Here is a 27713-nt window from a genome sequence, read left to right on the forward strand (position 1 = left end):
TAGTTTCAGAGTGGACCTCAATGGAGTTCAATAGGATTCCAAGTAAACAATTGACTTCAAGTTTTGGGAGTATAAGCACGAGGCCGCCCTGATGCCACATTTTAACACACTACTGGCCTCTGTATGCTATTACCCCACCCACAATAATACAGCCTCTGTAAGGGATGTGCATGATCTACATAAGGATCATGGGTAGAGTCTTTGTGTGGGAGCCATTAACGTACAATTTTGTGCACACATGCATAACAATTGGCAGCTTTATGATAGTCATCATTACGACTATGAAGCCACGGATCATCCAGTAGCCTTGACATGTGCACTAAATGTTTTGTGTAACTACTAGCTCAAGGTCAGCAATATATGCCTTATGCAGATATGTAACATTTAGGTTTTTATATGCACACAATGCAAATATCAGTCTGATGAGAGCTCCACAGAGTTGGCTGTGACGACAGAGAGTCTTGAATGGGTATGGGAAGGGCAAGCACAGTGAGTATAGGAAATTGAATGTTGTATATGCCCCGCAGTGTAATTTAGAAATTATTATATCTGTAGCTACAACTTATTGGCGAGGTATTTTGCGTGCCCCAAATTGTTGAGGCCTTGCTTGCCCTCCCACACTATGTTCAGTAGATTTTGTTGAAGCAAGTTGATAAATTGAAGAGCACTTTCCACAATTTACACTCCAAATCAATTTTACAGAATATGTAGTTTACTTCTGGCTCCTCGCACCAGGTTTCTGCCACAAAACGTCACTGGTGTGATTTGTTTGGCGCAGCTTTGACGCTGGTCACCCTCCCCTACGCAAACCTCCCATTTATCTTGGGAGAGGCACCGGAGAGCTCAAGTGGCAGTGTTAGGGCACTGGCCGAGAGTCAAACCCGTGCCGTCTCATGAAAGGCAGCGACGTGTACCACCACACCACCATTGCAATTGTTGTGAGTATAACTGTAGCAAAGGTTTCGATCAAGGTCCTTGATAGACATTGGCGTGTTTTGGATTAGCATAGCGCATCAGCAACAGATGCCAACTTGAGTATCCTCGTTGGCTGTGCATTGACCTCTCACCCAAATGAAAGTTCCGCGGTTCCGTCCTTCTTCCCGTCTCCTGCCTCAGCCCCCCTCAGCTGCCCACTGCCAGCCACTTTTGTTTTCACAAGGCCAGCTTCTCAGGGAACACGCTCATATTTGTGGCTTCTGGGGTTGGCGGCCCAGTGTGCTGCGCTCGTCAAGCTTTTTTCACTCTGACTTACCGAGCACACAAATTGAACTGTTTAGTCATTTCCTCCTTAACCGTCGCTCGTTCACATTTTGCAAATAATGTCAAATTACATTTTTGGCTTTGGTGAAACATTGCCAATGTTTCTTTGGATTTTCAAGAGTGACTTTTGATATTGAAAGTAACAGTCTCTTCAAAAAATCTTGTCACTGAAAGCCTTTTCAGATAAAACCCAGAAAAGGCATTTCACGGTGCCTCTCAACAAATTTAGCCCTCCAGCAAACCTTGGTTATTTCCATGCTCCATAAAGCAAATGCAAACATTTTGGTCATTTTGGGTGCCCACAAAAGTGTTAGCATGAATGCATCTTCCACAAATAGGCAGGGTTCATCTAAAGCCTGTCCCGGAATGAGAGAGGGGAAAAGGGACATGTACACTGAAAAGAAATAGCAATATGCAAGATGGTTATCTGAAGTGAGGTCAGACATGAAACATGTCAAAGCAAATTAGAACCATGTTTTTAGAATTACTCCGGTCTGCTCCTTAAAAAGACGAGCTTGTCCGTGGAAAAAAAAAGGGGAAAAGGGCAGGGATCGTCTTTTGTGAGAGTGAGAGGCACAAAATGGGAAGGAGAAAAATTTGAGATGCCATTTGCAGCCGGACCAAAACAGGCAGAGACACAACGATAAGAAAAGTAAGAATAACAGAGCGAGAGTCCGAGATGGGAGCCTTGACAGACAAGAAAATGTTTTCTCTGGAACAAATAATGTCACCCAGGCTGAGTCATGGGCCCACTGAGGAAAGATGATGATGATGATGAGACGAAACCTTGGACCCAGTCCTGCTCCGAGCTTAGTTTGGGGCATCATTTAGAGAACTACCAGAAAGGGGCCTCTGAATATGTGTGCGTGTGTGTGCAATAATAACCACATTCCCTCAGCATCTTTGGCCACTAGGGCCTGTTTATATAGCTGGGAACAGGGATGGCCCTGCATTCGTTACAAAGACTATTTCGGAAGATGGGAAGGAAAACCTAAAAAAAAATGGAGGGCTTGAGGGGAGAAAGATGACCAGAAGGAGAAGTGCAGAGGGACATAAAGCGCACAGACGTGCTGCACGAGGGATCTCCAGCAATTTTGTATTCTCTGAGAAAATAGTCTCCTGAGACTGATCATTCTGGATTTCATAACCCTGAGTGAGCAAATGAAAAAAGAAAAACATCGTTAGTAAAGCGACTGGACGGTCACAAAGAACATCAAAATGTTGTCTTCCCTGTCCTTCCTTAGTCTTTTCAGGCATTTCAATAAAACTAAATCACCGCTTAGAATGTCATGAGCATGGATCAAAACAAGTGATTCGGCCCATTAATTTTTATTTGTATTCCTTTTCCCATAGCGAAAACCCTCAAACTTTGAAGATGCTTATTTCCTGCCTTTGCAAATTGACAACCGATTGTAACCATTGTGAGGTTAGGCTGAATCAAGTACGCTTCAAAGCACGCAATAAAATGTTATGACCAAACCAGCGCCAGAAGTTGCATTTGCAACATCAAAAATTTCTGAATTCAGGCAATGGTAAATGATTTTCTTCCATTATCAGAATGCTTATTTAAACCGTTTGTACAAAAGTATCCATCCATCCATTTTCTGAACCGCTTAGTCCCCACGGGGGTCGCGGGTGTGCTGGAGCCTATCCCAGCCGTCATCGGGCAGTAGGCGGGGGACATCCTGAACCGGTTGCCAGCCAATCGCAGGGCACACAGAGACAAACAACCATCGCACTCACACCTAGGGACAATGTGGAGTCTTCAATCGGCCTACCAAGCATGTCTTTGGGATCTGGGAGGAAACCGGAGTGCCTGGAGAAAACACACGCGGGCCCGGGGAGAACGTGCAAACTCCACACAGGGAGGGCCGGAGGTGGAATCTAACCCGCACCCTCCTAACTGTGAGGCGGACGTGCTACCCAGTGCTCCACCGAGCCGCATTGTACAAAAGTAATTCTTTGTAATTATTTATTGGAATATTGACTTTGAGCGGTTTTTTTTTTTTTTTTTTTTTTGTTCCTCAAAAATACCAAACACCAAATTCAAATTTTGTCAAAACACAAATCTCGTCTGTATCAAGACCGTTGGCATCAATCTTAGGCTTGTTGAGTGGAGCTGGAAAAAGGGTTAAGTTTTAACATGGTGTGTTAGAATGTTGTTCATTTTCTTGTCAAATTTGTCGCGTTAAGGCTTTAGGGTTACACAGGTAGCCAGTGTGATTAAGATTGCGGCTCATGCTAATCTCCTTCAGGAGGACGCTTGTGTCGACACACTGAGCACAATCAATGGCTGCGAAACACACATGCTAACACACTTAGAGGAAAATGTGAAAAAGAGGTAGGGTTAATCTGAGTTACTAATCTTCTCTTCAACGAAGGAATGCATTTACGAGATGTGTCAGTCTTTGTGTGTCTTGGTCTAAGTTCATGTCATAGTCGTATAACAGTCCCTGGAATGTGTGTTAGCGACAACAGGTTGGGAATCCATCATCCTCCCAGTGACAGATTCAGGAAATATTTACTTCCCTAAATCATATCCAGGGATACCCTCTGTCTACGGTGACTTTTGCTTTCATCGTCCTCTATTTTAATTTTTTCCATCCTTCTCGTTTCACCCCTTATCTGTTCTTCTCCAGTCTGTGCCGATTCATTGAAGTTTGCGGTCGTTCACATTCTCGCCATCATGATCCATCACCAAACACACAGCAGAGCTCATGTAGATGTGGAATGCAGGTCATGTTTCCGAAAGACGCACAAACACACGCACACTGTCAGAGCGAAGATATTCATCTGGGCTTTGTCATGTCAGACATGGCCGCCAATGTCTCTCTCTTCTGTAATTATGGCAGTATTTATTTTTTCAGATTGTACCACTCGAGTTAGGAGCGCCCCGTAGTGTGGTTTGGACGTGGAAACATGCGCTGCTCAAAAACTTCCAGCTGAGCAGAAGAAAAGGGAGCACACTCCATTGAATATCATTTGGTAATCCGTAATTCAGAGAGCCAATGCAATGTGAGTGTGGTGAGTGTTATTTTTTTTTTTATTTTTTATTTTTTTCATGTGTGTGTAAAAGTGACCTCAAGTCCTGTTGGGTAGCTCATGCGGGCCAAGGGACTATCGCTGTCCTCGAAATTGTTTGCTTTGAACAACATACAATACATACATACAACACTTACCATTGGTTAGAGTCTTCATGTGAATTTTACCCAGAAACCTTTCTTTAATTTATATCAAAATTATCTTTTCTCTTCTAATCAAAGAGCTCATCTCCAAAGAGTTGTCAGTCTATTTTTATTTTTTATTTTTTTGTCAAAAATTATGATTTACCCTGATATGCAAAATTTTAATACATTTTGTCATGCTCAAGCAATCGATTGGATCAGTTTATATATTTTCAACCTCAGATGTTTGTAAACATACATCCGTCCCTTTGTGATGCTACTCCAAAACGTTTTTATTGACAGGCAGTTTTGCATTTTGGATCAGAGCTTTTCAAATAGTCTGCAAATATAGAACCATATACGTGGAACTTGGAATGCATTTATATACAACACCGTCATCTCTTCCATTTCAATATAACATCAAGGGCATTGGTTGTGAGTCACTCGGCAGTTTTGTTTGTTTTGTTATAATCTCAAAGATCAATGTAATCCATGTTTTAGAACCAGTTAGTTTTTGTGCCACGATTGTTTTAAAAATTATTCAGGGTTATTCTCATTTTCATAGATTTACTTCATAGCTTACCTTTAACAAGGAAAACTCTGGCCTGGGGTGCACAGCTTAATGTATTGCTCATGTGTATATGTCTCTCCCGACGAGACGACTCATTCTCGGTCTCTGGCACACTGAGTCAACTTGGCACTCACTTCTCCTGGCGTCCCTTCTACCTCATGTCAGCCCCATCATTTTAGCTCTTTCCTCCAAATGTCTTCTATGGCATGAAAAGAACAGATGACACCCAATTCAAAGGAAACCAGGCGACACAAATGTCCAAAGTCCAATCAGCCGAAAGTGCTCATCAACAACTATCGTGGGAAAAGTGCGCGAGCATGTAGGCAGTGGCGGTGGTAGAGTCGGTGGTAGGATGAAAACCACGCCAATTGTCCTGTGGAGATTAAAATCTCCGAAAAGGCGGCATTGTCCATCGAGGGGATAAATCTTCCTCCTCCCGTCACTCAGGGCCTGAATTCAATTCTCCTCAACCCGTCTTAAAAGAGAGGCTTATCTTCTCTTCAATAGCTTGTTGCGCTACAAGCCAAGCAGGAATGCACCGGGTTGTATCCCTGACACCCTCTCACTGAGTTAAAAAGGAATTAGGGAAGAGCAAGTGAGAGTTGGAGAAACTGAGCATCTCAATTGTGTTCTCTATTTTGCCAGAAGATGTGCATGGGGAGGCAGATGGAAGTGTTGATAGAAGGCGACACAAGGAAAGGAGATGGGAGAGTGTAATTGATTGACTGCTGCCGAGGAATTCAGGCCAGGGGAGAAGAATGGCGGCCTGCTCGGCCTGCTTTCTCCTGGGCTGTGAACTGCATGCATGCCCAGTTGGAGGACAGACACAGAAGCCACAGCGGAAGAAACTCAGGAACCCCTGGCATGGTGTCTAGATGCCACCGCATAAATTCGACCCCTCTTTTCTTTTGTGCCCTCGCCATCTTTTTCTCGAGCCACATCTCTGCAGCTCCACTCCAGGGGACATCACCAGTTGCTAAGACGCGCTGCTTTACAACACACAACCTCCACACTGATCCAATTCAAACACCCCGAGTCTCACAAAAAAGGCAAAAGACACAGATGGAGAAAGGGTGATTGGACTTGGGCCTTATTCTGTTTATTCCAAGCCCTGAGTGGCCATTTTCACCTCTTTCTTCCTTTTTCTTTTAGTCTGCTGCCACTGGAATGATCTCCAAGCGGAGGCTCATAAAGAGAGCTAAACAGAAATTGATAGTCAGACATATCGATGTAACATTCTCTGAATGTGCCTTCGCTGGACTTCTTTGGAATAAGTAAAAAGAACAAGTTCCCATTTTGTTTTTTTTCAATGCCATTGCCCTTGCTTCCCTCATTCCTTTGTAAGAAAAATGGGATTTTTTTCCGCTTTGACACCAATTTCCCTATTTGTTGCTTATGCCCAGTCTTCCCCCGTTTTCACAATGTGCCCTTCTTCACTTCGCCCCCATTTACTGTGACTTGGCACCACTTAATGACAGAGCTTACACCTGCTTACAGGATTAAATTAATTAGTGTGAAACGGGGTTCGGGGAAAGGGGGTGGCAGCGCTGGCAAAGGGATGAGAACAACAGGGGTCAGTAGTAGGGGGCACAAGGAAGAATGGGCCGCTCTGTGGCTGGACTTGGGTTGGATGCTGGCCGGGTAGTCAGCGGGAGAGGCGGAAAACAGAGTTGTCCAAGGTGACGGAAGCCTTGGATGTGTTGTGGGGACAAATGATCTTGAGAACAGTGTTTGGTTATGTGGGGTCAGAGGGGATTGCCGCTGTTTTGGGGTCACATCTACCCCACTTGGTGGTCTGGTTCTAAATGCTTTGCATTGTCAGTAGCAAAGTTAAACTATGAAACAATAGAAGCAGAGTTTTCCTACCGGGTTTCCAACCACATCCGTTTGGATTCAGAAAGAGTAGTCCATTGCATTCTGTTATGTGATTAGATATATTTGTTCTGATACGTGTAGACCTCTGTGTTGTCCAGTCTCCCTTCTATGATTTTTTTTCCTCTGTCACCTGTCTCTCTTCTCATGGCCTCAGTCTTGTCTCTGTCCTCTGTCCCTCCCCAACGGCTGAGTGTGTGGTCAGAGGGCGGTATTCCACATGATAAGCATGAACAGATGGTCATCCGCTGGCGCTGTTTGCTTGCCGCACTTGACCCGTTTCACTTCAAAAATGTAGCTTCTCCTGCACACCTCATGCATGTCTCTCACGAACCGTCTGCCCTACCCTGAACCACCTTCTACCCAACCACAATACAAACTTTGTCTTACACGTGACACACTGCAATTAAATGATTGCACTATGGTAGGCCGTTGCCCGCAAAGTGAATGTGCAAGATTTATCCCCACCACAACAAGGGGGACCGCATGGAATACAAACTGTCTATTATTTTTAAGAACGATGCATATTATAATTTAACCTATCAATAGCAGGGAAAGACACACACACAGACATACACACACATACACACACACACACACATGCACACACACACACACACACACACACACACACACACACAAAGGGATTTAGTTGGTGACAGATGTGTTGTGGTACAGCCCATTGCGTGGCAGTGGTCACCTCAATCCCTTCCATATGACAGTGATTAGGCAGGACGACATAATGCTTGTAGATCCCTCGTAGAATGCCTGGACATTTAACACACGGGGGAAAACACAAACACACAACAGCACAGACACAACGCTAACACACTAACATTTCCGAACCCAACTCCGGCTTAGCGCATTCCAAACCCGTGCTGGTCAACTACAGTACTAATTACTTTGCATTATCGGCACGAAGCAGAATATTTCAACAAATGGTTGCTGTACGAGTGACAAGTGGTTTTCATAAACATGACATATTTTAATTCCTTTTTTTTATATTAGTGCTGTTTGTGTTGGGTAAACGGTTCTAAATGGGCTATTTTAGGGTTAGGGAGCTGCCCGTTGTATTGCTCTGTAGTCGTGTGAGAGTTCACAGCTGTCACAGCCTGTGGCCTTGCCAATGAGGGCCTCATGCTGATAAGTGACAGTGACAAGATACTAGCAGGCTGGTGAATTCTGATGACATCTCAATGCAACAACAGGTGGAAAATACTACCAAAACCAGAGCTGTAATGCATTTTAGCGCACTATATTATCACACACAATATTGAGGAAGAAGGAAACTCCTAATTAGTGTCAGAGGGGATTGTTTTTATATTCAATTGTTGAACACTAACATGCTTCAGGCACAAATAATACAAATCCAGGGTGCTAAGGGATCCTTATAACCAACACAGACGTAGGCCTACAAAATTTAATCAGCATACTTTGTTTCTGTTGGTCCAAGGACACCCAATAATCAATGTTATGCTCGAAAACCAACTTCAGCTTCACGCCTCACTTTCCTTTCGTACCTCACACACGCTCAAACAGATCTTTCTAGACAATAAAAGTAAAAGTGTCTGCCTCCAGACCTGCCATTTGCCCCGGCACCAACGCGGGGGGCAAAACCGACAAAAGCCTCTGCGGGCCCAATGACATCAAAGCGCTTACTGCCTCAACTTCTTCCCCCAATGCTCTCCTCTTATCGGGCTAATTGAAGACAAGCTCTCGGGATGGATGCACAATAGGGCCAACACTATAGTGGCATTTGAGACGCGACGGGTGGACTGAAGAAAAGGAGATGACGAGTATTCTATAAGCCAACCCCCCCACCATACACCCCCTTGTCTAAATCCCTTATTCTCGCTTCCCTTTATCCCATGGCGTCTCATTCAGCTCTCTACTTGACATTGCTTGACCTCTGAACCCAGAGTTTATGAACTGAAGCAACAGCTATTTATTTGCTGTGGGAGTAATGTGTGGCAGCGCTATTGTACACAGATTTGGAGCCATGTTAGCATTGTGTTTGACTCGGTCCGTGTGCTTGGATAAGCCGGTGGTCAGTGGCGCTTATACCATTTTCAAGACGGCTGACAATTGAGGTTGATGGAATTGGTGTCTGTAGGAAAACTGCTAAAATTATAATGGAAAAGGACAAATGCTGATTTTTTGATGCAAAAGGCAACAAAATGTTATTTTCCTTTTTCCGTGATCCTTACAATTAGCTGCAAATACAAGTCTTGGTGCTCTATTTTAACATAATGTAGGCAAGAAAAACACACCTGCCTATCTGACAAAGCTTTGGACCAAACTGTCTCTTTAAGGAAACGCGTACCTCCACCCACTGAGTAAACAAGGGTAATCTTCAGGAAAAGATCAGTCGTCATTATTTATTGGTCAAAGGTGACATTGTCAAATTTTTCCTCCGAACGATTTGTCAAATTACCCCCTTGCTGACAAGGCAAAATACACATACTTTTGGAACCAATTAAGAAACAGTTTCTAGGAAAATACATGTATGCATGATCATCCTCATCAAACATTACCTAATTATATTTTTTGTAAAATTCAGACTTTGTACCTTTACTGTAAACGATATTGTGTTGTTTAGGTATAGATAAAGAGGCCTTGGCTTGTCCTTGTTCGCTGCCTCTGTGTGTGTGTGTGTGTGTGTGTGTGTGTGTGTGTGTGGGGGGGGGGGGGGGGGTTCAGCATATAGGTTGGTTTTTGAAGTGGTTGTGTTGCATGGCAGTCTCTGTGGAGGACATGCAGCACTAAGCAAACACACATCTCAGCTTAAACAAACAAGGGAGGACAGCAGAGCAAAACCGATGGGATCCACGCATCCTGAGTCCACATGTCCACAGACACACAGACACATACAGACACACACACACACACACACACACACACACACACACACACACACACACACACACACACACACACACACACACACACACACACACACACACACACGATACACATTCAACACCCTTTAAAACCCTCAAGTAAATACAAAAGGAATTTTCCCCGGAAGAGGAGTGGTCCAAAGTTGAAAAGGAGAGAAAAACTTGTAAATTTGCATTTCTTGTACATGTTGAGTCATCACAGTCAGGGATGCGGTATCTATTATTTTGCAGGGACGCACTATGATTTTCTCAACAGACCATGGGAACTGTTATCAACCCACGAATCAATTAGTTGATGTTTTTTAAATGTTTTGTCATTTGCTGCTTGCTCACAGACACGCAGAATATTGTGTTCTGTGACAATATGAGCACCGAACAATGCAAAAGAGTGTCAGACTGATCAAGAAGATCAAAAAAGGGCTATTGATGGCAAAAACAATTTATTTATTGTAGTTTTTTTTACATTATTTCCTTTTTTTATTATTTGAACTGTCACTCATCTTTTCTCACCATCGTAGCACACACTTTCTACCATCATGACACATTCCCTATCCCGTACATAGATGATATGAAGATCGATCAGTCGACTACTTCCCTACCCCAAAAGGGGCTACTTTACAGGAGGTGAGAAGCCCTACTGTCAGGAGCTGATCCAAGTTAGGGTTGTTCAGCCTCAGTTGCGATCTGTGCTCTTCTGAGTGCCATTCTAGTCAGTACTGCAGTGTGATGTCATGTGGTTAGTCGTAGTCTGTATATGTGTGTGTGCTTGCGTGTGTGTCTGTGTGTGCGCTTGTGCACGTCCACGCTTGTGTGAGTGCCGTGATGGCATTGTTCAGAGTCCTTGACAGAAGTGAATTAATCAGACCCCACTGGCCCATTTGTCTCTATTTGGAAGGGAGGGGGGACTAATTGGAAAAGAAGCAGGTGTTAATAGAGAAAGGGAGTGAGCCAAACTGAGTGTGTGTGCATATGTGCCCAAGTGTGTGTATGTAAGAGCACACGCGTGAAATAGAAGTCTCTGAGCTAAGTTAACTAAACTTAATTAGGCTTGTTCAGGCTGCAGCCAACCTTGCATCTTTCTCTTCTCATCTTAGGTGCGTTAGAGAGGGACGGAGGAATACAGGCTTGCCATCGTGGCTCTATTGTTTTGGTTTCCTGCACGCCTGAAAACAAGCATAAAACATATGAAGCAAAAGCATGTTCTCACACGGATGTCAGCAGTACACCCACTCTAGCACACCCAAATGGGAGCTGTGATAGGAAAACGCGTGTGAATATGTGTGTATGCGTGGTAGCTGGCAGTAAAGTTGGAACCTGTTTGGAAGCTTGTTTGTTCCCTGCATATTTAGCTGTCAGTGATGTCAGCAAGTTTTAATGGGTGGCACCTTTTGTCAATTACACAAGAGGGAGGCGAGTAAACTCTACCCAGTGCTGTGAGTGTGTTTTGATGTGGTATTTATGCAGTTGAAACCTGTCTTCTGTGTGGTCTGACCACAGAGTTACAACCCCCCCTAGTCTCCAGATCATACACACAAACATACAGATGCTCACCTGATGCCCTGTGTATTTGTGTGTGCTCGTCCTCATGGAGACGAGTAGCGGCCACGCTTGACATGTGACCCGCCATCACCAAATTCTTCCGAGCCATGTCCTGCACACACGGGGATCAAAAGCATGGCTATGCATACACAACTTCATGGCATAAACATACAACAAAATCTTCCATAATATTTAGACTAAACCCAATGCACAAAGACAAAGACATGCACAAAGACGCATTGTTCAATATTTTCCTGTAACGCCATAATTATTATCCTTTTTTCTTTAGTAATTGTATTGAGCCACAAAAAGATGTATGCATTTATGTGCATATTTGTGCTCATCTTCATAGGGGGCAAAACTGACATTAGTGGTGTACACCCCAGTCAATCGCCAGGCACTTAAAAGATATGTGAGGAAAAAAATCATACTGGTGTTAGAAAAGATGCATTTCAAACTATAGATTTTTAAACCATATGAAGTAAACAAGATCTTTATTTTTTCTCAGCATTGGCCAAATGATCAACCAGAGCTATCTACAAAAAGACATTCTGTGGCATTTGCTTTGTTTAAACAATTGTGCCAGAACACCTCAGGGCTGATTTGTCATGACAACATGCCCGTTTACAATGCCCAGAGCATCCTCATAACACAGGTATACACGTTCAAGTAATGACTTCGGTTTCCCTCGTTCAAACACATCATAAAGATTTGGGATAACAGCTACAATTTCTTTTCGTGTTGTTCTTTAACAAACAAACAAAGAACCCCTTGGCAGACGTAAATATTTGAGTTGTTGTTTGTTAAAATGTTCAAAGTATGTTCAATGTGTGTGTTGGTGTGTTAATGTGATGAAAATATGCATCTATGTGAACATTCTGCCCTTCTGAACCTGGGATGCCCCCTGACAAACGCACATACGTGCGCAGAGGCACACACAAACATACGCACACACACAGTCAGAGGTGGGATCGCTGCAGGCGAAGAGGCAGGTCGGCAACGATTAGAGGGCCTGTGTGTGTAATGGTTGCCATGTGCAGGCCCATCTCATCCACCATTACCCATACACACACACACAAATGACGCCCACCCCCTGAATCCCTACCAGATACCGTACACTTTTAAAAACATTAGCCCCTAATGCTTTAATGCCCTCCCGTCAATGTGGGGTTTGACTACAGCTAAAATGGCAGACACAGGAATGCTGCCTCGTGTTTGCTCAGTACACGAGGAAAGTCTCTGGCTTGGGTTTAAGTCCAAAAAATGGTGGCACCTCAGCCCCTCAGCCACACCATATCATGGGTCAGAAAAAAAAATCATATTTTGCTTTGAAAACATGATCATCTTTTAAGACTTCAACCATTTTAACAGGGCCCAAAGCTGTGTACTTTGCTCAATACCACGATAAAGCGCCCATGGTGTCCTTTTAAGAATCATTCACTCGTCACAAAAATTTAGCACTTAATGAGTCTCTAGTCTTCCTATAAAACATTTCCACACATAACAGAATAACATTCAATGCTATATTTTGTAATTTACTATACTGCATACTGTGTCAACTTTAACATGACCACCCTGTCAGTATGCTCACATATTTGACTCTTCCCATCTACATTATCAAAAGAAAAAGAAAAAACATGTGGGTGCATTTTTAATAGCATAACAATACAATGTATATGAAGTCTCCATCGACGGTGCTGTGGTGGAGCGGGTGAGCAGCACCAGATTCCTGGGGGTGCACATCAGTGAGGACCTCTCCTGGTCCGCCAACACCGCGTCACTGGTGAAGAAAGCTCAGCGCCGCCTGTACTTCCTGCGGAAACTCAGGCGAGCAAGTGCTCCTCCCGCCGTCATGACTACATTCTACCATGGCACCATTGAGAGCGTCCTCTCCAGTTGTATCGCTGTCTGCGGTGGTAGCTGCACTGAATAAAACATGAAGGCCCTGCAGCGCATAGTGAACACGGCTGGTAAGATTATTGGTGCTTCACTCCCCTCCCTGAAAGGCATTTACACCTCCCGTCTCGCCCGCAAGGCGACCACGATTGTGAGTGATGTGAGTCACCCCGCTCACTCTTTGTTTGATCTTCTGCCCTCTGGGAAGAGGTACAGGAGCCTGCGCTCCCGCACCACCAGACGCACCAACAGCTTCATTCTCCAGGCTGTTAGGATCCTGAACTCTCTTCCCCCTTCTGCGTAGCGTCCTGTACTTATTTGTTGTGTTATTTGTTTATTTATTATTTATTCATCACTCTTATTTATTCATTGTTTGTGCCTTCTTGTTTTATTTTCTTGTGTTGTTTACTTGTATGTACATTGTGAACTATGTCTTGTCACCGTGGGATAGTGGGAACGTAATTTCGATCTCTTTGTGTGTCTTGGCATGTGAAGAAATTGACAATAAAGCAGACTTTGACTTTTTGACTTTGACTTGAAGTTTAATGAATATTTTACCTTTTTTATTGCAATGGTAAAATCTCAAAGGTGTATTATTGTGATATTGACTTGTTTGCTCATGCATGAACACATGCTTGCATTCAAAATGCTGACGTTTTACTATTCAATAATAGTAATCACCAGTGATGATCATGCCACATGTTAGTAGGTTAGGGTGATGGCAGGGCTCAACTTTTTTATTTCACCCTGTTATTACAATGATACGTCCCCCTACTTGCATACTTTCCTTCTCATTTACACTGTGCGCAAATTCAATCTTCACTGAATGCTGAACAGCATCCTTGTGTGTGTGCGCTTGTTGAATATAAATGCCACGGGAGAGGACACGAAAACAAGCGTGTTATTGCAAGGGATTCATTGTGTCAACATTTGAGCAGCTACAGTCCATAGGGAGGAACAGTCTAGACTTTTTACGGACAAAGGGAGCGGGACAAGAGCCTGTTATTTAATGTACACTTAACCTTTGCATGCATCTCGTTAACCAAACATTTTTATCACGAAACACTCAGATCTCTTACAGTGATGATACTGTGTCCAAGTATCACCTTCACAGGACAGCCATGAAAAAGTCATTGTTTCCCCCAAAGAGTTTATAGGGCAGGAAACTGACGTAGGAGACGGCGTCTTGATGTTGGCCCCTCTGAATATTGGCATTGATGTGTTAAAGCTTTCCAGGTGTCACAGACTCCAGCCGGCACACTGTCGGCCTGTCAGAAAGCAGCATGCCTTGGAACCTGAGGCTAACATGCACAGTGACACATGCACACACACAGAACCAATGTGAAATGGGCAAAGACCAACAGCAGTGCATGTTTTCACTGTCACAAACTGAGAGAATAAATTGCTTCTTGATTCCTGATTGGTGATTAGGGGGAGACTGTGTTAATGGGACTGTCATTAACTTGACATTTGAGTGAGAAATTAAGCATTTGGAGGTTAATATACTGTAGATGTGGCATGTGCTCAGCACAATGGACTTTTATTGGCGAGGCAATAGGCACACTGTTGTATTTTAACAGCATGCATTATCCATCATACCATGGAAGGGATGGATGGATGGATGGATGGATGGATGGATGGATGGATGGATGGATGGATGGATGGATGGACGGACGGACGGACGGACGGACGGACGGACGGACGGACGGTTTTCACCTCGTCCTGTGAACCAACTCCAATAGAAAGTCAGGATCGTGCAGGCTTAAAAAAAAAAGCATTTGGAGCAACACCGCTTTGTACACTTTCAAACTTACTGTGTCGCGTCGACGGCAAATTTTGTCATCAGGATTTGTGCACTTTCTACTAAGATTTGTAATGGGTTTTCCCTTAGCCTATGTCTCATCTCTTGGCAAAGTTCTATGGACGCATTTTGATTTGAGGTGTAATTGTGATAATCCTGCTGATTGACCGTATATGTCTCAATGTAGTTGAAGTTTTATTCAATTTTTGCTTTCATGGGTCAGTAAAATAACTTTTAACAGACTCAAGGAATGAACTTCCTACCTCGCCTTTGATCCCGACTGCCCCAATCTATCACCGTCCAACTTTTGCCTTTAAACATTGACCACGGGGATCAATGTTTGAGGGATCAATGTAGAACGAGCTCTTGACTTCAGTCTCTCTTCTCAGTCTGTCTCCTTCACACTTGACTTGTCCCCTGGGTGTAGCCAATTAATATTGCAGGTCCATTTGCCATTGAGTGGAATGCAGAAGGAGACTTGTATAGGGGTCCTTAATGAACTGGGCCGCTGTTGGCCTCAACACCAATTAACGAAGCTTTTAATTACGGTTGTAATCAGAGCTGCTGAATAAGTGAGTGTCCCGCTGAGACGTGTAGACACACAAACACAAGAACTCAATGAGCAAAAATGGAAAAAGCCAGCCGTCTCTGCTCTTCTTTCTTGATATTTAGACCTGTGTGACCAACTAAGGGTGGTTGACAACATATTTGGGCCCAAAATAGCTCCAACACATTATTTGGAACTCATAGCAGTCCAATGTACAAGCTCCCGCCATCCAAAAACATGAAGCAAGAGGAAGAGAATGTCTGCTGCTGTGTTATGCCAACTTCCCAAGCTGAGCAAAAGTTGGGCTTTTTTTTTCTAATAGGGAAGAAGACATTTATGTTGAGATAGAAAAAACATAAAAGGTCAGTAATATATAAGCTTGAACATTACAGAGATTTTTCTTCCAAACTACGCTAATGTACAATTTGTCTGCAGCTTTTTAAGAGGCAGAACAGCTGCCACATACAACACAATGGCAACAGTAGAACCTGAGAGTGTATTTGCTGTTCTGGAATCAGTTTGACCTTGTGACTCAAACGTTCAGTGAGACTCAGAAGACTTTCGATAACCGCAAAATGTCAGTTTTGGCAAAAGACATAAGACAGTTGTAAGTTGTAACTGTGTACAGTAATACATGATCATGCTGCACATTTTACTGCTACAGATGTAGATAACCCCAGAATGATTGATATTTTTCTATATTAAATTGTGCCATTTGAGGTCTCTAATCAAAAACGGTTGTACAACTTGTTGATGAAGATATGAGTCTACCGAGCCTGCATCAGGGTATAGATCGGTTTCATATAGCGAGGACCACCAGAAATGTACTAGTTCACATAGCTATCTGTGTGATTGATTTCAGCTAAATGCTCTATTGGTTACAAGTGATGAGTAATTGTTTCAGATTTCAGTACATTTTAGAAGACATAGTGGTTCACCTAGTCGACATTTGTGCAGTTGGTGCGGGATGGATTTTCACGAGTGCCTGTGTTGTGACTGTGATTGACTAGTGGCCTGTCCAAGGTCCGCTGCGATAGGTTTCAAATGAAGTGATGGGTTGTTGTAACAAATTCAATAGGAATCACTTCTATTGCTGTGCTACCAGGAATCACCAAGAAAAAACATTTTTGAATGTGATGATTTCAGTTAAAAACAACAATTATCTACTTGGAAATGTTGGTAAAGTTTTGCATATTTTTGTGGTAAAATGTTTCAGCACAGTGAGATGTGTGCTTGCCAACATTTTAGACCACATCTCTGTGGGGCTTTGTCTTTTGGACAGTATAGATGGAATCTTGTTCACACACAAAAATAAAAAACTTTCATTCTCACCCTACGTAAACACAGACAATAAAATATAATGCAGACTTACAGAAAGTGCTCTACTTAACTCGCAACATGAACCCTTGAAGCTGGCATGGCCAACTCTCAAGAAACAGTCGTCTGTCTTACAGCTTTACAAGCACACCGCCATCTTCTTTTTCTCTTCGTGCCTTCTTTTGGAGTCTCTTTGTCACTTTCCAACTCTCTTGCACTTCCTGTAACCCTGGTAGCCTTCGCTCCTTTGACTGAGAGAATTTGTAGTGGCAATGCATTGCCAGGGTTTTGTCACACTCAACTGGCTTCTTGTTTGCTTCAACTAATTGAAATGTACCCATTTTATGTCATTACGGTCTCTGTTTTCAATGTTTATGGTATTACACTGGTGATGCCCATGAAGTTAATCGAGGTAACCAAAATATTAGCTTGCTCTCATTATGTTGCAGTAAAATTTTACATCACTGCACACTGCAATTACAATAAGAAAGATGTTAAATACCTCTTTGGTAGTGTGAAAGCAGGTCACTATTTATGTGAAGTCAAACTACTTGATTGGATATGACTTTGTTGTACAAATGGTCAAAATGTGGCCTGTTAGCTGTGATAAGCTTTTGCTCAACTAAATAAGCTGCTGTGATAGAGAATATAACTGGATTTTTGTTGTTTTTGATTAGCTTTATTAATCGTGATATTTTAGTGGTTCTGATAGATTCTTCACCTGATTTACTTTGTTAGATCAACTGGAATGTCTACACACACAAACCTAACCTAATTAAAATGGTCGGGTTAACCAGCCCAGCAGAGTGGGATCTCAGACAGGAGGAAAAGGGAGGGTGGGTAGGTTTTGTCGTGGGTGAGGGTGCAAATCTCATCTCACTTAAACTGCATAGAGATTAGAGAACTTTTGCAAGATATTAGCTGTTAAAAAATGAGAAAAATGTCCTAAGCCTCTTGTACAAGTGTTGGAGGTGGTCACACAAGGCTGTCTTTTGTTTCATAGATAGAGGAACAGAGTATAGAGTCAAAAAGTGATTAGTGTGAATGCGTGTGTGTGTGTGTGTGTGTGTGTGTGTGTGTGTGTGTGTGTGTGTGTGTGTGTGTGTGTGTGTGTGTGTGTGTGTGCGTGTGCGTGTGCGTGTGCGCGTGTGTGTGTGTGCGTGCGTGTGCGTGTGTGCGTGTGTGCGTGTGCGTGTGCGTGTGTGTGTGTGTGTGTGTGTGTGTGTGTGTGTGTCTGTGTGTAAGATGCTGGGCAATTGCCAGGCTACTTCACTCTTGGATGTGTCTTTGTGTGTGGCTCACAAGTGAGTATAATAGTTGGTTCTTAAAAAAACAGGAAAAGAGAAGTTCAGGTAAATATTGGACTGTTGATATTAAATAAAAGTTAACCAACTCAAAATTTTAATTTGGATAAGATTGGTAACATGCAGTCTAGAAGTTGTGTGTGGGTTAAGGCGGACAAGGCTCCCAGGACAGAAAGATTCGCGGACTGTATTCATGACAGCCTTTAAAGATGGAGAACAGATGATCAACAATGTCGGATTTCTAAACAAAAAGATCTTCATTGAGCGATCTGTGTTTAAACAAGTGCTGATTATGATGATCTGTTTATTACATTGGGCAGCAAGATGTTCTGATGCAAGTTTGTCAAATGGAGGAGAAGGGTATCATGCAAGGGTCAACAATATCGTCAGAAGACACGGACATGCCATATCACCATTATGGATCATTGGTTTACTTTTGAACTCTGTCATGGTATTAAATCAATATACAATGTAAATTGTGTTCATAATTAACACCTGGAAACTACAGCCACAGTAATGGATTTATAGTTACTATGTATAGTCAAATACCTGTAAACGTCTTACTGGATACAATGGATATGTCATCCACAGATGCTGTTTTGTGAATAGAACACCGTTCATTTGATTGACATTTCAATTTTGTGCGTGCCAGTACATGGCATCTCAACATACTCATCCTTAAGTAATAGTAATTATTATTATTATTTTTTTTTTTACAGAACGAACGGGCTTTATGGGACTTTATGGGACTTTATGGGACTAGCATTGCTCTTATTCTCAGTAATATCCTCTATGTCTTATTTGTTAAGCCATGTAGTAATTCCTTATTCTTGTGTGTTACCTTCCTTTTGTATTTGTCTTGTATTATGACTGTATTTCCCTCTGTCGCTATGTTACGAGGGATAAAACCTTCAAAGGGATTGCAGTTGTAGCAAAATTTGCGTTATTGTTTATTGATCATTGGATGCCCATTAGCTCATGCAATGTACAGCCGCTAATCTTCCCAGGGTCCATACAACATGGCCAATGTGCTTCCATTCCTCATCTAAACACACAAACGTCCTCTCATTGCTCTTTCAGACAGACAGACAGACAGACAGACAGACAGACAGACAGACAGACAGACAGACAGAAGAAAAGAGAGAGTCCAGGCCATGTGAGTGTGTCATATGGAAGAGATTTAGTGCTAATGACCCACACACATACACCAAAACAGCCTTCTTCCCCACCACCTTGTATCAAGCCTCTGCCATCTATTCCTCAAGCCCCCACCAACATCATTCTAGTGTCATTGCATTGTAAGGTCTCATGACAAGTCAAGTCGAGTCAAGTCAAGTTTATTTGTATAGCCCTAAATCACAAACAGTCTCAAAGGGCTTCACATAGACAAAAATTGACAATTATTCTCAAAGCATCCCCTGATCTTAAGCTCCCAAAAGGGCAAGGAAAAACTCAAAAAACCCTACCAGGGGAAAATGAGAAACCTTGAGAAGGGACCACAGATGGAAGGATCCCCCTTTCAGGATCACTAGGTTGTAATGAATGCAGAGAGGGCACAAGTAATACATAATATGAAAATCAATGAAAAAATGACCTCACCCATCCATGAAATCTTCTCACAATTTAGACGCTACATACTTCGTACCCCTGTGGTACAACTACAAACACTGTATTACAACAATACAATATTATTGAATATTATTTTTACGCTCAGTAATACCACCATGAAGATTAAGAAAATAAAAATAATTGTACTGGACTATACATTGCTCAATTAAATGATATACTATATTTTACAAAAACCAAGACCAAAAACAGTGGCGCTCAGATTCGCACCTAAAATCCTAATTTTCTAATCATGTTGGCCCATAGTTAACTATTTAATTAAGCATTAACACCCAAGCTATTTAAAATAAATTATTGTAGCCTCCAAGCTATCTGTTGACGACCAATGTTGAGGCTCTCAGCGCCCTCGAAACCTTTGGCACGATATGTGTGTCCAGTCCTTTGGGGCTTGACCTCAAAATTGACCTTCAATCCGCCTGTCAAGCCCCTCGCACTTCTCATATCTGTGTCGCACTGACGCTGGCATTCTTTCACGTTAGCGCATCGCAGCGCTACAGATAGGCCTGCCAGACACCCCCTGTGCTTCATGGGTATCTGTAACACACATACACGCACGCACACACACAGTTAATTGGTAACTAAAGTTTATGGGTAGCCTGGATCTCACAGTTGGACGGCACCATAGTGAGAAGTCGGCTTTTGGTGAGTTCCGATCCTGCGTATGGAGCGTGGTGCTATGTGAGATTAGAAGCATTATTTATGCTGTTTTTTATTTCTTAGGCATTTGTGTTGGGGTATTTCTGTTCTTTTTGCTCCATGGTACGTTTCACTGAGCAGGATGATCATCCTACGTTTAAAATTAGAAGAAGACAACATTTTCATTTGGTTGACACGGAAGTTGCGGTTTCTCTATTTCGCAGATATTTACAACACTTTTATCGCTTTTTTCACTTACACTATTGTGAGCGTAATCCATGTTTATTGCACAATACGTGTTGTTGGGTGTTATTTGGTCCCTTTTGACTGGCCGATCAATATCAATAAAGCGCTCTAGTTATCTATTTTACCCTCGTCCAACAACCTCCAGATCAATACTCATCCGTCATGGCTTCACCTGCTGAATGTTATCGCTTGTGCTGGGATTAGTTTGCCTCACAAGTTACCCGGACATTTTCTCCTATCCTGAGATATGTAGGTTAGACGGAGAGGTCTGCCTCGGTGCTCTTAGTTTTCACAGTGTCTTTCAAATTATCATTCAGGCAGTATTTGAAGTACCACGTTTCAGAAGCGTTGAAGGTGAAAACATTGCACCTCGTTACCTTCATTTTGATTACGCTAAATAGGTTTTTCGGTTTCACGTAAACAATCTTATGTTCCCTTGTCATACTAGAGTGCAGGCTCATCTATATCCCACTCTGTCACACTACCCCAGCAGGGTCATCCTTCACACCTTTCTCATCCTTCAAGTGCTGACCACTCTCCTCCATCAGTCTATCGGGCCAAAACTTGACCTCTCACCTCTACGGGCCCGCCCACCTTGTTACTACTAACCCTCGATTGATTGTGTTGCTTGACCAGCTTTGAAAGCAGCTCAAAGGAAATGCTGGGAAGCCTGCTTCATATGTGAAGGAAAGATCAACATACATGTGATCATTAAGGTATGATTGTGCAAGCTAATAAGAGTCAATGTGCGATAATAATGTTCTCCCTTTTTTTGTTATCATGTTTATTTGAACTACAGTGTCTGAAATGGCTCTTAGTGTTATGCAGTGTACTTCTATACCTCTTCCAAGAGCAGCTACAATATTAAACATATTTTTGAATTAATACCACACCCAAAAAAGAAAAGGCTGATATAGAGAAATCTGACTTCAACCAAATGTGACCGACGCCTACCCGTTGGAAAAAAAGACAGACAGACAATGACGCTTACCTTCTGTGCATGCGTGACATATCCATCCATATCATCGGCAGTCACTGTTCCTCATGGTTGGAAGAAGCTAACCAGAAAGCTCTCTGCAAGAGCGAGTTATAAAAATGTAAACAATGCATTTGGCTATATTATTCGCTCACGATGAATTCCCACGTGAAGCAGACCCTAGCTCTTCTCTGAGGTGTTATTCAAGTTCTGCTGACCAAGCATCATTATTAAGAGGAACATTCTCACAAGAGAGTGCCACTGTCACGTGTGCATCTAATACTAGGTGATGTTTCTTTTTTTTTCTTTTTCTTTAAAACCAGAAATTGTATTTCTGTCATGCATTACTCCTCCTTGTACCTCCATTCCTGCTTAATGCTCAGACTGATGAGCCCAATTTGGCCTGCTTGTGCAGCGGGCCAACTTGATTAATGACTCTGGAAGATCTCCGCTGCGTCCTTTTTTCACGCGCGCTGACACACACACACACACGCACACACACACACACACACACACACACACACACACACACACACACACACACACACACACACACACACACACACACACATGCGCACACACGCAATAGCTTTGTAATTGATGACACAATTCTTACCATTTGCAAACCAAATGTGTACCTCTCTTTCTTTTCTTTTTTCAGACTTACCTGCTTTCTGTCTTGCTTCTTTTCTTTCCACACCCACCTTTTCATTAGGCAACTGTCACCATGATATGCAGGCTGGGGTGGCCTTGTGACACACTCACAAAGCAGTATAAATATTTTATTAGTCTTAATGGAAATCATCGCCGCTCGCTAATTGCGTGCACATATTATCTGAGGTAGGCTATCAAAAGCGGACATCAACTTTGATCCTCCCCCCATCCCCATCCCCGCCTCTCCTCTTTTCTTTAGTCCACCTCAGCCTCTCTGGCTCTCTCTTGTTTATGCAGTTTATTTTTGGCCTTATGACTTTATCTTAGGGGCTGCTCCCTCCTACCAACCCGAGGCCTTCCTGCCTTTTCTTTTCCAGCAGTGTTGTTGGTACGCCATTTGTAGTTTATGAGTAATATGTTGCATTTTAGATCCTATCTCCTGGTGTGCCCCTTGCAAAATATTATTGTATAAACTACTCATAAGATGATAACATTTGAGGTCAATTAGTATCAGTTGAATGGTTATCCTTTCACTGGAAATGACACGAGAAAGTTGAAAGGAGCTGTAAGGAGTTGAATTACTAGAGCACACGGGCCTAAGGAGCCAGTCAGGTAAAACCTGAGGGAATGCAAACACTTTGAGGTCAAATGGAGGTCAATGGGGCTTCTTTAAGCAAAACGTTAGTGTTGTCATGCTTACCTTTACCAATGAGGTTATCTTTTCAGCACTGTCAGTTAGCTGGAAATTAAAATGAAGGAAGCTTTACGAAGTGACAGCACTAAAATATTTTATGTGTGGACCCTAATGAAGCTAATTAATGCTGAACTTGTTTCCCACGCATACTATTCTTGTTGAAAGGAGAAACCCCGTCAGTGAATACTGCAGTGATATTGCAGTTGGTGGTCAGCGTCATCTTTGTCAAAGGTTTTCACTGTGCTGCATTCCAGATTATATTTTTATATATAATTTCCATACTAAAGAGGAATTTAACTTGGTCTTAAAACAAAGTTTTAGCTTTTGCTTTTCATCGCTCCATTGTACCTTCCGACCTTAACTGATCGTTTCCACAATCAAATTTGATCTCCATGTGGCGCTTCCTTTATCTTCATCCTGTTTTTATTTGCTTGTTGTTATTTACGGAGCATCTCTCTCCCGCAGAGATCCGCGGCATTGTTTGGTGTCGCTTCTCTTTTCCCATTCCCTCACCCTTTCTGGACATTCCCATTTAAACAAAGACAAAACAAGTTAATGAGATCGGAAGTGCGGGCCTATCAAAGGGGAATCAGTATTCAAATCAAGACCCTGTCTGAACACAAACAGCAGGAAGCCAAACAAGAGGCTACTACTGCTGAATAGGAGGATGGGGTGATGGGGGAAAGAGCAAGATAGAGTGAGAGACTATTTAGCACAACCTTGTGCTCCTTACAGTGAGTGTAAGGTTGTGCTGAATAAGGTTCATGCATTACTTGCATCATTTGTCGTTTAGAAGTTTCTTCATTCTTAAAAGTTGCCACTAATGTTGGAAAAGAAGCTTAAAGTCTGTAAATTTTTAGTTGCCGCATTGTTTCATGATTAACTAAATGTCATCACTAATAAAATTAATAATCTAAATACTAATCTGTCAAATAAAAATGTGTATTTCTACTAAGCAAATTAAAATGGAGAGATTGGAGAAGATATCAAATTAAATTAATAGATAGAGGTGGTAAAAAAAAAAGAAAAACATTTTGAGGTACGAGTTTCTTTTGGGTACAGGTGCATCATTTTGATCCTAGGACATTGCATCTCTACTCCAGTTTTTAATCCATATCTTTTAGTCATCACTCGTATTTGCTATCTGTAGGGGTAATATTTAGGGTCCCAGACTGTGTTAGAATGCACTCTAGGGAGGCAGAAGAACGGTAAAGAAGGGAACACGGCAGAAGATGAAGGATGCGGAAGGGAGGGGATGTTGCTTTGGCGTAAAGGTCCCATTATCTCGTGTAAAGGGCCACCTGAGCTAAAGACAGCCATTTGTTCCCAAATCGACCTGTCGACCCCCACCTAATTACCAGCCAATTATTTCCAAATGTCTCTCATTCACCGTGCAGGCTGAACACTTAAGGGAAGGAGAAATGGAATGGCCCTGCTGCACTTCCACTTCTAGTTCTTTCTTTGTGGAAATGAGAAGCACAAAAAATATTTCGATAGTGGCTAACAAAATGGACCATCTGTCATGAAAACAAGACGACTCAATTCGTGGGGGGGAAAAAAAAGTCGTATAGTGGGCTAATACAAATATGTTAAGCACTGTCTATAATATAGACAGTGCTTAACATATTTGTATTGTTACATTTGCACATGTTTTTTTTATGAACATGTGCATAAAAAAACTTCCTGATTGGCACACATTTCATACCCATTCCCAGTTGATTGTGTAGTTCTTATGCGCGGTTAATTATGCACAAAATTGACTGACCATACTGCACCCTAAATGTGTGCCCGTTTGTGAAGAGGGACAGATTAAGAGTGCCTCATGCTGACATTTTGGCTGATGAAGTATAGCACAGCAGGCGGTGTGTGTGTGTGCGTGTGTGTGTGTGTGTGTGTGTGTGTGCGTGTGTGTGTGTGTGTGTGTGTGTGTGATGTTCCAGCTCTCGTAAACCAACTTCATCTTTCTCTCTCTTTCTCTGACTTTCTCTCTCTCTCTCTCTCTCTCTCTCTCTCTCTCTCTCTCTCTCTCTCTCTCTCTCTCTCTCTCTCTCTCTCTCTCTCTCTCTCTCTCTCTCTCTCTCTCTCTCTCTCTCTCTCTTCTCTCTCTCTCTCTCTCTCTCTCTCTCTCTCTCTCTCTCTCTCTCTCTCTCTCTCTCCCTGTCTCGGTGTGTGTCTCACTCCTTCTCTGTCTGGCACCGGGCTGTCTCAGCAGCCCGATGCATATCGAGCTGACCCAAAGGAGAAGAAGGCTGCGCCCCTGTTCCCAGAATTCTTTGTGGCCGGCCTCCATTGTTCACCGCCACTTGTATACAGTATTGTTGCTGATTGTGAGCCTCCCCTCTCTCTGGCCGCACGGCTGGCCACAGAGTGCGAGCAGGGCAGCGGCGGCCGAGAGAAGGAGGAGGAGGAGGAGGAGGGGGGGGAGAAGTCAGCATTGTGTCCCTCGCTCGCCATTGTCCTGCTTTCCCATCTGTTTCCTTCTCTTCCTTCCTGTTTCTGTGGGATAGCAAACTGATTAGTAAGAATGAGGCTGCGGCTCCTAATAGGGGAAGTCATGGCCGGGAAATAAGATGGATCCGTCTGAGATATCATCTGACTGAGTGGCGCAATAGTTTTGAACTCTGACACCTTGTTGCTGACGGGAAGCTTTGATCAGGAGCAAGCAGGAATACGCTATTTCGATGCATTGCCTTCACTTGCCATCCTTCTTTGATTGGTTTTAAAAGATGATGCTTCAATCTGCAGTATTTTTCTTTGGCAAGGGACTTGTTTCCATCCTGCTTGATCTCAGCATTATGCTAGAACAAATTATAGTATAGATTTTGGATAAAGTTGTTGATCTGAAAATTTGTGTGCCTGTCAGCCTTACTATTCATATGTATGTCTATCCATCTGTCTGTTTTACAACTTATTTTTAAGTTCATTTCACTACGGCAGCTCATCAGAATGATTATAAAAGTTCAAATTAAATAAATCATGACGTTTCCTGTGCAATCTCCAACGGTCCCCTAATATACACTCATATCCTGTAAATGTTCTAAAAAAAAATAAAAAAAATCTCGCATTTGCCCACTTTTGTGTCGAGCCTTGGGCTGTGCAGTGCGTGTGTTCCTCTGATTGTCGACTGAGCCAGGGCTGCTTACCAGACTCCTGGCTGATCTAGAAGCTAAGTGGATTAGCATATCTCCCATGTCAATTGCACTTGTAGTGACAGCCTGATGACACGGGATTGTATGATGGCTGCGACCCACCTGACTGGCTCAGCTCGGGCCTCCCACAGGTGGTCTCCCTATTAGAGAGGGAGGTGACACCAATAGGGATAACTAGTTGGATTTATGGAAGCCGGATTTGGGTTCGAGATAATACACATTACAACGTACATGCTTTGCATTATCTCGTGTATAATTTACTTTAATGAGATGGCTAAGCATTGTGACACTTAAATAAATGATCTAACCACATTAAAAAAAATGTTAAAAAAGTTTCTAACCAGATTAAAGAAACATATAAAATGTTATAAGCCAATAAATAGACTACAACTTGTTAAAAAGTTTAAAAAATACATCTATTTGTTTGTTTTGTTTATCTTTATGTTTGCACTTAAATTAGTTCAATGGTATGATCATTTCAAAGTGGTTTGAGCATATTCTTATAACAAGCATCAATGTTTTTTTTTTTAATGAAAGCAACTAATGTTTCTCATACAACAACTACTTCTGGTACTATGTGTCCATTATTTTTGGAGCTCCACACCCTTATTTCTTGCACCACCTATAGTGCATGTCATCTTGAGTGCTTCATTCTGCTACAACTCAATTTTCTTTGCACTTCTTTGCCACAGTATGACTCACATGCCAACGCTCATTTTGGCCCATCCAGCGCCCCCCTCCGCCGTTTGCGTGCCGGCCTTACGAGGCGATGCAAACACGTTTGTCAGGGTGATTAATAGCATGCTGGATTGCTGTTAATTCACTGGCTAATGACTGGAGGGAGAGTGGGTGAGGAGAAGAGAAGAGCAGAGCGGAGCGAGACTGGCGAGTAATAGACTGATGTATGAGTGGACGCTGCATGCAGTGGCAGAGGTGAATATAATTACCTCCATAATCAAGTAAGGACATTTTCACTGATACTATATGCAGGTTTAGCAGGCCCAATCGAACGAACGGAGTCATAGTTTGTGTGTGTGTGTGTGTGTGTGTGTGTGTGTGCGTGCGCGCGCGCGTGTGTGTGTGTGTGTGTGTGTGTGTGTGTGTGTGTGTGTGTGTGTGTGTGTGTATGTGCATGTGTATATATATGTGTATATGTACCGTAATTTCCGGACTATAAACCGCACCGGACTATAAGCCGCACCAGCTAAAATTCAGGGATATTTTAGTTTTTTTCTTACATAAGCCGCACCGGACTATAAGCCGCACGTGCACATGAGATTTTTACAAAGAAAGACAGTACACAGAAAGCCGTAAAAATCCATAAATACGCCTCGCCGCCATTTAAGCCTCAGGGTTCAAAGTAACTTTCTGAATAAAATGCATTAAAAGTTCACATTCATTACAACTTGTTTTTGGTGAGCATAATGTCAGAAGAATTGAATTTAAATGCTGATTGATTGGGTTTTAATACAATGCAGATGGTCCAAACAGCGCCACTGCTTTGTGTAATCTCTAAGAGAAAGGGTTTCGAGCCCTTGGACGCAGGTCACCTAGCGTGCAT

At 42.6% G+C, this 27713-nt stretch overlaps 1 protein-coding gene and 1 long non-coding RNA gene across 10 annotated transcripts in view; one reads left to right on the forward strand and one right to left on the reverse strand.

Moving 5' to 3' along the window:
- The window catches only part of prdm16 (PR domain containing 16), a 164507-nt gene that overhangs the window by 18393 nt on the left and 118401 nt on the right, over window positions 1–27713 (forward strand). The window lies entirely within an intron of this gene.
- LOC125988404 (uncharacterized) overlaps window positions 10245–27713 on the reverse strand; it is a 44291-nt gene continuing 26822 nt past the window's right edge. The window contains exons 3-4 of the long non-coding RNA XR_007488312.1: window positions 11319–11418; window positions 10245–10930 (exon numbers count right to left, since the gene is read on the reverse strand). This is a non-coding gene — a long non-coding RNA (uncharacterized lncRNA). The remainder of the gene's footprint in view (window positions 10931–11318; window positions 11419–27713) is intronic.

This window comes from Syngnathus scovelli, chromosome 2 (genome assembly GCF_024217435.2).
Source record: "Syngnathus scovelli strain Florida chromosome 2, RoL_Ssco_1.2, whole genome shotgun sequence".
In the NCBI taxonomy this organism is placed as follows: Eukaryota; Metazoa; Chordata; class Actinopteri; order Syngnathiformes; family Syngnathidae; genus Syngnathus; species Syngnathus scovelli.